Here is a 12,298-nt window from a genome sequence, read left to right as displayed (position 1 = left end):
CAACAAGGCCTCCACCACAAAAGACTCACAGTTCTGGGCAGGCAGAACCATTCTGTGTTTATTAAATACGAGGCACATTATTCACGACAAATGTTGTGTATCAAAACATTTATTCCTTACTTATGGTCTGTTTCAATTCCAAAAGGGCTGCCTGTGATCCCATTATGGGAACAAATGCTGCTGTTGCTGTTGTTGTATTAATGACAACAGACAAATACACATTCAAACCTCATTTCTGCTAAGCGCTCAACATGTCCCACAATGCATATTTTCTGTGGTTTAACATAAAAGCTCTTCTATCCCCCTTTAGTAACGATGTGTCTATAATGATCTTTCTTCTCCATGTGAATCAGAAAAATATAAATATTATATGGCAGCTGCTTATACAGATGTTTCTGCGCTACTTTTGCCCTCTCTTGGATCTTCTTAAAGTATACAATTTCCCAGTCAATGTTCAATACAATGTTATTTCTGGAAACGTTTATTTAGCTTCAAAATGTTATAGTACAAGAAAAACCAAATAACATCTTGTTCACGTTCCAAATAGGGCAAGAGGCTAGTGGCATGATAAAAGGTCTATTTCATTCAATACTCCTACACTTGAAAAAGTACACTACTAATCTTGGAGGGGTGGGGAAGATAAACCTCACATAACATACACTTCTAAGGAGTTACATCCTTCTAAACCCATGGACTTCAGTGGATTTAGAATGGTGTGACTCTCTTTAGGATTGTGCTTTTTAAAAAAAAGAATTAGATGTATTTGACAATCACTCTAGTATTATGTGAAAAAATGTACTAAGAAGCACTGTTTATACCACGAGACCAGCTAGACAAGGATGTTATCTGTGGGCCAGAATTATCCCCAATGTAAAAATTCAGGAAGCCTTGTGGACTTATGATGGCTTACTTATACATTTTTCTTTCATATATCTACATCTGCACCACCTGCCCATTTTTTTCTGTATTATATGTATTGATCTATCTTCCACCTGGCTATGATGCCTCCAGTACTACCGTATTTTTCGCTCCATAAGACGCACTTTTTTCCTCCTCAAAAGTGAGGGGAAATGTCTGTGCGTCTTATGGAGTGAATGTGTGTCCCGAGACGGACCCTAGCCCGAGCAGCTCAGACGGCCCGCAGAAGCCAGGGAAGACCAACCGGCTGGGTGCGCCGGAACGACGGGAGCAGGCGTTCCCCGCCCCGACAGCCAGCTGGGAGGCGGGCGGGGCCGCACAGAGCCGGCTGGGCGCACCGGAACAATAGAGAGGAGGCCGAGGAGGAGAGCAGTCAGGAGTCCTCTAGCTGACGTCAGTCAGAGTGAGAGACCCTGGCTTCCACGGAGGAGGAGAGTGACTCAGATTTTTTCTTGTTTTCCTCCTCTAAAAACTAGGTGCGTCTTATGGGTCGAAAAATACGGTAATTTTTAAGGTATCTTTAGACTTTCTGGCTTACTTGAACTGTTAAAATATTTTACTTTTTAAATGCTACTTATTGTATGATGTTGTATTTTAACTGTTGTAAAACTCTCTTCTTTTCTGTTAAGTTGTGCTGATGTTTATGAATTTCAATGGCTTCTCTGTGCAATCTGACAAAATAGTTGGTAGAATTGTCCAGTCTTTCAGTGTCTTGGAATAAGACCCTGTGTCCTGTTTGTGTCAGCCACTGCTGATTTCTCAGGTTGGCCAAGTCTGCAGTATCTTTCATGTTCTTTTATCCTTGTTTGTATGCTGCATTTTGTGGTCCTGATGTAAACTTGTCCACAACTGAAATTCATAAACATCAGCACAACTTTAAAAGAAAAAAAGAGAGTTTAAGAATGAATAAGGCTTGGCTTCCTGTCCTGAAAACTTCCAGACGAACAAAGACTACAGTCCACAATAGCCATGCGGATTAGCTTTGGATTTCACACATTAACAGATCACTTCAGGTTACAATGGTTCCATATTAACATACCACACCCTCATTAGCATATTATCTTGATACTTACAGGACAATGATTAGCACATTATCTTTGATACTTTTTGCAGGACAATGATTCAGCTCGTTCCCAACCCCTTTCTGACTATATATTACTCTTCCTTCACACTTGACACTGAGAGACACTGTCCTTCAGTGTTACTCCTCTGAAGATGCCTGCCACAGCTGCTGGCGAAACGTCAGGAAAGAAAATACCAAGACCACGGTCACACAGCCAGGATAACCTACAAGAACCAATGAACTCTGACCATGAAAGCCTTCGACAATAAACTGAACTTTATTTCATAAATTGACTAGAAATTTCATTCATATTTCATTCAAAATGAACAGTGAGAGATCAATTGATCACCATACTTAAGAGAAAATGGCCACTATGAAGTGGCACCATTAATAAGAATTTTAAAAATATATATATTGGTGTTAATGGGGGGGGGGGATTATAAGCCCAAAAGCATAGGGATGGATTAAATTGACCCCTGTGATTTTGTCTGAACATGCTTAGCCCAGTTTATTTTCATATAGATATTCTCTAAGAAAGCTACTATGGCATAGTAATTAGCATTCAACATTTTGAGTAGGCAATCCCGGCAATAATTGGAAAAGAAACATTTTAGTATCCTTATCATCATCTAGGAGATTGTTTGAAAGCCAGACATGGATCTTGACATTTAGAGTTAATTATCTTATACATATCACAAAGTTAGAATTTGCTACTCTGAACATTGCTGATAGCCTTAATAGACATAGCCGCTTCCTCCCATGTGATCCATCAGAAAGTTGTAGATAATGTTGCCTATGTGACCTCAGATCCTAGCAGAAAGAAGACACCGTCCACTAAGGGTGCACCAAATAATCTTTTGATTCATAAAGAAGACCTGAAATGTTTCAAACAAGAAAGAATCCCCAAATTAGTATTGTGGCAAATATGGATGTGTGGATGTGTGACAATTTAATGAGTCCTATTTAAATTATTTTTGGTAGCCTCAGATTTATTTGTGTGTGAGAGCTGTTGCAGTTAGACTAACGCAAACCTGTGGGTGGGTTTTGAGGCTTAGGCTCAGGTGAAACATTGAAGTCTGATTTCTTCAGCTCTACCAAGCAACAGTGCTCCATGTCAAAGCTGGAGTCCATAGACAAATATAGAACATGAAATCTAAAGATACCAACTGAGATCTAGTTAACTTTGATTAGAGAGCTGTCATACTAGAAGTGAGATCCAGTGCAGTGTTACATCCTAACAGCACATTCCTGACTCAAGACGCACCCAGGGATGGCGTGGCCGGGGCAACGCCATGGTGCCTCTAAGGAGGTTTCGCAGCCGTAGCAAAAACAAAAAAAGGGTTTTTTTCTTGCAAAAAAATCCAAAAATGGGGGATAGGCTCCATAGGAAACAGTGAGGCTGCACCATCAAAAAGTTGGTGTGGCTACGCTGTAGTGTAAGGAGGCATTCCTGGCCTGAAAGGGGTTAGAAATCTGCCTGGCAGCTCCATCCCCCCCGGAACGCCCTGGGAATGCCTCCCAGGATGCTGACATGAGGACTTGCACTGGAAGGCCACTGGCAGGAGGCCACTCCGGTGTCCTAGGGCCATGCTGCCGTGGCAGTCCTGGGGGGCTAATGTAAGTGCCCCTATGTCGGCGTCCATACCAGTTTGCACGGCACAAGTGGCACGGATGCTGGCGAAGGGGTCACGACACCTCCGATGCCCATTCGGCTCCCAACTCAGGAATGGGCTGTTAGTTTATTACAAGGAATGGTCATAGAAGGTTGAAGCTTTGCATTGGATTGCCCTGTAAGGATCTCAGCAGTATGAGCTGCAACATCATGCTTTTCTTTTCTTTTCTTTCTTTTTTTATAAATTTTTATTGAGTTTTTAGGGTACAGAATAAAAAGGGAGAATGGGGACGGAATTGGGAAAGGAGTAAAAAACTGGTTTCTGTGTCCAAGTATATTCAGTACATTTGTTATCATTTAATATATTCACACATATGGCAACTAAAATAATCAATCTTGTCAGTACTTAATATATGCTAAAGCTTTGTCACAATCACACATATAACTTGCATTTCTAAGTTTATTTTGCATCGATGTAAGCATTTAATTGCATCCTTATGTATATTTATCATAGAAGGGTATATAATGCTTTTCCTTAGAGGCTACCTTCTTTTTACCTGGCAGGTACCACCCAGAACTCAGAATTGCCTTGATTCTGACCCAAGCCCTTTATGCTTCAGGCTGCCACAACTCTGCCTCAGTTCTGAAGAGCCAAGGCCATAATTGTAGTCTCTGGACACTGTGAACAACATTTGTGTTCTAAACCACTAAATCCTGTGAGCCTGGATGTCCTTTGTGTTCTTCAAATTGGGATTCATATTTCCATGAAATCACAAAAAGTGCCTTTAGCTCATTTTTAAGGATTATTAAGCATCATTATAATGAAGACATGCTGTGTTTTCCAGCCTTCTAAAGAACTCTCTTAAAATCTGTTCATTTTCTGTAGCCTTTTTCTCATGGATAAATGTTTCAATATTCTCTGTTAAATCTGTAACCGTTCTAGTTAGCCCATACTTAGCAGTGGACTTCTGGACACCTCCCTCCATTTGATGAGAGGCATCACGAGCAGAGGCTACTGCCTTCACTCCTTGCTTGTTGTTATCTGAGAGGCACTTGGTTTTCGGAGGGGGCTGGAGAGGCAGGGGGTATTGTATTCCATGTGTTATTGAATTTGGGACTATAAACTGCCTTTATCCTCAAAAGCTAGTGCTGGATTTGCACTGGCCTAATGAATGCTGGTGTCCCTTTAGATATGCCAGCATACTTTATGTCAGCATAGAGTTGATTGCAGTCCTAATCCCTTCGGAGACAGGCTTTAGGATTGCACTTTAGGAGGCATCTTTTAAGGGGGGAGGGGGGAGAGATTTGGGATTTGTTATTTTATTTTGGTTTTGATTGGAAATATTTTACAGTATTATTGGAAACTGCCTTGAACCATGAGGAAAAGGGAGGGGGTAAAAGTTTTAATAAACGAATAAAAATGTAACCTTGTAACACATCAAATATGCTCAGGATTTTGTTGTTTCAAACTGACAATACCCCTGTTCCCTGGGTTGCCAGCTAGTGAGTTTGGGGACTAATTCTATGGGCCTCAAGGGATCAGGCTGACATTTCAGGCAGTCAGCTAGAAGAACTAATTTCTATATAAGCCTGTTTGTGGGAACTAATACCACACATGTAAATTGAAGAGAGGAGGCAATAATTTAGCACTAACAGCTCAACTACATTTGACATGTATCACTTAGTTGATGTCCATGTTATTTTTTATTTTGTGTATTTTTGTCTCTCTCCATAGCCTTATGATGATAACACACATCCAACTATACCATGTAGCACACCACCTAACAGCAGATGGAAGAGCTACCATTATTTCTGCTATTTGTTGTGATATCAGCAGCCCTTCTCTATGACATCAGCAGCCTCCTCCCATGAACCTCAGGGTTTGGCATGTTGGGGACATGACAACCACCACCACAGTAGTGTTATTCTCCCCTCATTATACATTAGAGCCCCGTGGCGCACAATGGTAAGCTGCAGTACTGCAGTCAAAAGCTCTGCTCATGACCTGAGTTCGATCCCGACAGAAGTCGGTTTCAGGTAGCCGGCTCAAGGTTGACTCAGCCTTCTATCCTTTCGAGGTCGGTAAAATGAGTACCCAGCTTGCTGGGGTAAAGTATAGATGACTGGGGAAGGCAATGGCAAACCACCCCATAAACATAGTCTGCCTAGCATGTGATGGCATCAACCCATGGGTCAGTAATGCTTGCACAGGGGACTACCTTTACCTTTTACCATTATACATTTCTGCCTATAGGGCTGGATAACATCTGTAGTTGGAAAGAAAGAAAGAAAGAAAGAAAGAAAGAAAGAAAGAAAGAAAGAAAGAAAGAAAGAAAGAAAGAAAGAAAGAAAGAAAGAAAGAAAGAAAGAAAGAAAGAAAGAAAGAAAGAAGATTACTGTTGAACAACTATTTAACTGAAATTTTGAACTGGCATTTCCATAACCAGATGATTATCCTCTGCTGAAATATTTATAGACAGAAGAAGCTGGACCCCAGAGTAGTTTTCCAATGCAGAGGAGCAACCTACAGAAAGTAGAAAACTGCAGGAATCCATTTGCAGGGATGCTGCCTGATGGACCCAGCTTTTTGCAATACTCTCAAAAGGCAGGGAATCGTGACAGGCTAAACGTAGGATAGTGACCACTGAATTGCCTCCAGAAAATAACCAGGAATTAAGCCAGGAACACAGATTTCCAGGACCATGGAAAACCTGTGGCATGTCTTTGTATACATAATTTATTTATTTTTTGAATTGAAATGTGAATATTTGCACCTCAGGTGTGTCAGTAGTTTAGCAAGGTGTTCCAAACTGGGATCCCAGGTTTCCTGGGTGAGAACGTGAGCCAGAAAATAATTAAACCAAATAAAGGAAACACTGGAATTTGAACTCAGCTCTTGGTTCTGGCGCAAAGAGGTGCATATATATCAGGTAGAATTCATTAAACAACCTGTGCAGGTTTGGGTGGGGGGGGAGAGAAAACGTCCATCTTTTTCTGGGACATATCTGGTGCTTCTGGGTTCAGAGGGAATGCACAGAAAGCACAAACCTGCCATGAACAAGCACCTTAAGCACTGTGATGTTTATGACTAATGCCTTTCTCACATGCAAGGTGTGTCTGCACTTAAAGATGATGACTGGGTTGCACAAACACAGTCAGATGAATAGCACTTTAAATAATGTTGCGAAGTTTTGCATGATGCTAAGAAAAAGGTTAGAAACTCATAAGCTCATTCCTGTCAAGCATCTGTATGGAGCATATACACAATATTGACACTAATTTCAAGACAAGGCCTGGGTTGCTTTGAAATGGCTTTGTGCAGCTTCGTAGCCCAGCAGATTTAACAGAACCATCTTGAAAAGGTGACGAATGCCAAGTCTGTCACCATGCAAACTCTGTGACATATGGTCAATAGGTTGTTAGTAAATATTTTATAACCTGAAACATTACTGTCTGACGCAAAACCTCTCATGTTACACACAAGTAAAGGTATTGCAACAAAGTGTGTGCTTCTTGCAGACAATGGTGTTGTGTTACAGACTGCCCATCACTCCAGAGTACGATTAAGACTCATTCTGTTAGCATACTGGAATACAGCTCAGCCAAAAAGGTCCTCTACATATTTTCTTTAGTTAAATCTGTCTTCTATGGATCAAGTGTTTCTGAAATAGACTGTTAAAGAAAAATCTCTATTTGATTTTCAAAGGACAGGTTTTGTTTGATGATTTCCAAACAGTTCTATTGGCTTTTACTATTTTTTTAAAAGGAACAACAGTACACATTCTGTGGGAGACAGATGTTCCATTAAAGAATAATATTTCTCCCAAAGAATGTGTACTATTGTTTCTTTTTTTAAAAAAAGGAAAAAGCTATCGACTCGTTTAGAAATAACGGAAGAAAGTCTGTTCTTTGAGCACCAGAAAGCATGTAAAACACATACAACTAATTTCAGGCTACCATTTGAATCAGTTTCAATACTGCCTTAAAAAGTAAGGTAAAGGTCCCCTGTGCAAGCACCGGGTCATTCCTGACCCATGGGGTGACGTCACATCCCGACGTTTACTAGGCAGACTTTGTTTGCGGGGTGGTTTGCCAGTGCCTTTCCCAGTCATCTTCCCTTTACCCCCAGCAAGCTGGGTACTCATTTGACCGACCTCGGAAGGATGGGAGGCTGAGTCAACCTTGAGCCGGCAACCTGAAACCGACTTCCGTTGAGATTGAACTCAGGTTGTGAGTTACCACACCAAAGAGATATTAGAATCAATGTCTGTACCTTATAGAAATGAATGCCCTCTGAAATCTCAGTTGCCATTGCTGGAACTGCTAAGCAACCACAACAATATTGCCAGCTTTCATACCTTGGTTTCTATAAGTAAAAGGGAGAGGGGAGGAAGGGGACTGTGCCCTTTCCAGAGCTGTCTTAGCATCCCAATCTTCCCCTGCTCGCCTCCCTCCTTTTCTGGACAGAGGACCCATTGGGGCCACTTGCTATCATGCAATTTGCCTAACTCACCCAAGCCAGCATTAAAGAGTTCTTCAGGCAGATTGCAAAGACAGAAATCAAAGTCACTCACATTCAGATCCATTGTAGCCAGCTGATCTCTTGCAGTCTCTTCTTGAAGGTATACAGCCTCTGGTTGTTTATCATGGCTTTCCAGTTCCTTTATAGGATTTTTCTGTTCCTCAGCAGTCTTCTCAGAAAGTCCACTGCTCCCACATCTGGCTTCATTGTAGTAGCTTGGTTATTTATATCTTTAAGTTCATCTATGATGATGATGTCCAATTTTTGGTTGATAGATTGATGTTGAGAGTTTATCATAGCAGGTAGTTGATCCAGCTGATTAATCACACGTTCCGTGGTTGCTGCTTTTAAAAATTCTGTTAAAGTTTAGTTGGTAAAGTCCAGACAGATACACCAAAAAAAAGAAAGTTTGTAAATAGTTTGGCAGGGTTCTTGTATTGTGGGTAGTACTTTAATATTGGAATACCATCGAGTTGAAGACACTCTAGCACGGAGATGCTGCAGGAAACAGGATATACACAGGAAGTTACAGGATCGTGGACCTTCCGTTACCTCCTCTTGATATCCAGGAACTTGGGAAATATTTGCCAGTTGCCCAAGGGAGACACACTTCCAGTCCCACGATCGATGATACTGCAATGGTATTAGACGCCTTAAAGAGCAACGAGTTTCTTACTGTCTTCTGGTTCTCCAAGATAAGTCGCTTCCAGGGAAAATGTGGCTGGAGGACCTACTTCAGTCAGAAAGACATCACCACTGGGGTGGGCGGGTATCTCCTCCTCCCTCCCCTTTCGGTGTTGTAGTATCTGATTGGTAGTTGAAGCGTCTTTCAAAAAATCCAATTTGTTATGTCTACCCACCGATCAATTTGATAAGGTTCCTGCCGGTTTATCAAATATTTTCTTGTTTTCAAAGAGTCATTTATACATTAGGTGGGGAGACGCGGATTTAATAGATGTATTTAACAATCCTTCAAAGCTTCCAAATCCAGGTAAAACGAAAGAGTTCTTGTAACTAACTCAGATTTTAAAAGAGTAGGTATTTTTGCTTTCATGTACTTGCTTAGATGATAATAGATAGAGGAGATCTGAGCCTAATGCCAAGGAAACATTTGTGGCGTTGTATTTCCCCTTGATGCCGGCGGGACCGTGCCCAATGTTCCGAGAGACTTCCTGAATTTCTCTCAGAAAAAATGGGGGTCAAACCGCTCTTCAAGGCTGCAGGGGTATTTCTGCTTCCCAGCCCACTGCTTAGGAACCTGGGAAGGGCAGGATTGCACCCCAAATTCGGACGTTTCTTGGGTCCTTCGGGAGCTTCCGAGGAACGTGGCGCTCAGATCAGTGTCTCTACCGGAAGTCTCTGGCTGCTTTAAATCTAATCCCTTTCCTAATATTCTCTAGCTTCATCACTTTGGCTACCTATCAAGTCAACAATTTCATTAAATCACCCACAATGCCCATTAGATCTCTTTCTTCACAGTCTCCCCCCCAGCCCACACCTCATCAGAGAAAATGTAAAATGAGAATTTTTTTGTCCCAGTTGGCATCATGTTATATTTATTTACACTGACCCTAATTTGCCATGTTATATTTACTTACACCGACAGCCCATTCCTGAGGCTGGGGGCCTAGTCGCCTTTGGAGGCGGTGAGACCCCTACACCAGCATCCATGCCACTTGCACTGAGCAAACTGGAATGGATGCTGGCATGGGGCCACTTATGCTGACCCCACTGGACTGCAGTGGCAGCACAGCCCTAGGACACCAGTGCAGCTCCCCACTGGCATTCTCCCAGTGCAGGTTCCCACGCCGGCATTCCCGGAGGTGTTTGTGGGGCATTCCAAGGGGCGGAGCTGTCCTTAGGCAGCTTCCAAACCCCTTTCACCCTGGGAACACCTCCTGGGGTGCCAGTAGTCCTGGTGGCACAGGTTTGCTTTCCCCTATCGGGGGGGAAAGCCTTTTTTTTTTCAATTTTTATATTGGAAAAAAAGGCTTTTTCCCCTGTCGCAGAGGCCGGGAAGCCTCTGAGGAGGTTTCTCAGCTGTGCCGTCCTGGCTGCCGAGGTCCCCCCTCCCCCAGGAATGCACTGTGAACCTCAATTGCCACAGCCAATTTGAGGGGGGAAATACTCTTGAGGGGTTTTGCAATATATTTGGCTTTCACCAAACTGAATAAGAATTGGAATATTCAGAATCACAACCTAAAAAAGAGAAGATGACTTTACACTTGTGCAGTGTATTTCTGGCTTCTTCTCACATTGCAGTTTCACGTACCCACAGATCCAACTCATTTTTGAAGAGGTATTTTGTAATGTGAGAATAGTTTTTTAGCATTGTAAAATGTCTAGAAGTATGGCCACAACTAAAGAATCACTGTACAAGTACCCAAGTTTCTGTCCTCTGCTATGAAAATATGGGCTGAGATAATGTCTTGTGTATAAGTTACTCTGATAAGCTAACCCTTCTCATTGTCTGATGTATGAGGTTGAATTATATATGTAGAGATATCCTTTTAGGTAATTAATTAATGTTGTTTGTTCAGCTCCTTTATGGCTTGTAGGCTGTAATAAAGATTGACTGACTGAATGACTGATTAAAAGTATGACCACATCTAGCCTTGTCGAGTTATATGATCAAAGCCTAATTCTCACTAGTTGGATTAATATAGTAATCTGACTTTCATTTTATGTGAATATTATGTGAATTTCTAGTTTAGCTTTATATATATAAAGTCTCTGGCTCTAACTGCCCCCAAGGCAGTGTATATGAGTGTGTGTATACATGTATGTAGGTATGTATGTATGTATGTATGTATGTATGTATTAGCTTTAAAAAAACCCCAAGGCAGTTTACAGCATAATAAAATACAATACAAGTCAATAATAATTCTGTTAAAATACAGTAAAATTAATAAAATACATTAAAATATAGTATTTCTATTAAGATAGAATTATTTCAGAGAAATGCACCATCTCAACAAAGACAGTACTACCTCAACAAGACATCTATCTTTTGCCTGTAACAAACAACCACCCATTTCAGCTTCCGAAATACCTTATATGCTTTGCCTTCTTTCTCTTTGCTAACTCAGTGACAAAGAAATGGTCTTCGGGTAATGTACATTAATCTGTGGTTCCTGTACCTGTCTTGTCATTCATTGTTACAATATGGGGCTGTGATCATCACCTTAAATATTCTAATACAAAAATAATTAGGTAAATTCATGGAAGACAGGCTTATCAGTGGATGCAAACCTATCCATAAATTTGCTGAATTATTTTTCAGTTAGCCAAGCTATGTTGAGCCAACTGGAACCTCTATGATGAAAATGTCTCTCTGATGGCCAGGTAATGAGGCAAACAGAAGGTTATCATTATTATATTATGCCCTGCCAGTCTATAGAGCTTCCATAATTATTTGGCTGGCCAATGTTGGACTATGTGGACTTTGAGCTGATCCTTCCATTCAGTTCTTACCTTCTTACATATTGCTGAATGCAGATGCTAGGGTGAAAGTCCAACCAGAAATAGCAACGAAGATGCATTGAAATTATTTCACCATTGTAATCCTGACATTTTCAACATTTACTTGATAGGGGGAAGAAATTGGGTCTCTTCCATTTTAAACCAGAACTTCCATATTGCTTGAAAAAGACATTATCCATCAGATTCAGAAATTTTCTGTGAGACAGATGGGATTGTTAAACTCTCACAATTGTAAATATAGCCGTGTACACAATATTAGCATAACTCTAAAAGCTTTCTTAGTATAATCTTGAAGGGAGTTTGTACCAACTGTCTTTTCAGGTCATCTGACTGTTTCAGTTCCTCATTAGTCATAGTCAAAAATCCAGCCAAGCGATGAATGAAAACATATGTAACATGCAGAAGAATTTGGGTTTTAGTCTCAATTAGTAATAATGATTTTGAACATGTGCTATTTAAGTTTGTTTAATCTATTCCAGCGTACAGTGTGTAACAACGCAACTCATCATCAGGAAATCATGTCATAGGCAGCATCGAGAAGGCATGAAAAAACACGTTACAGCATCTGTCAAAGCATAGAAATGTGGGCAAAAATAATTCAAGCTGTTGTTGAAATTGCTGGGAGACTCCACAGGGTGGCACAACACAATAAATCATGCATAAATATCCCAATCCTGAATACAGTTATGTGGAATCAAGT

Source organism: Euleptes europaea, chromosome 6 (assembly GCF_029931775.1).
Source record: "Euleptes europaea isolate rEulEur1 chromosome 6, rEulEur1.hap1, whole genome shotgun sequence".
NCBI classification, from domain to species: domain Eukaryota; kingdom Metazoa; phylum Chordata; class Lepidosauria; order Squamata; family Sphaerodactylidae; genus Euleptes; species Euleptes europaea.
The sequence above is the reverse complement of the archived record's forward strand: the minus strand, read 5'-3'. Positions refer to the sequence as shown.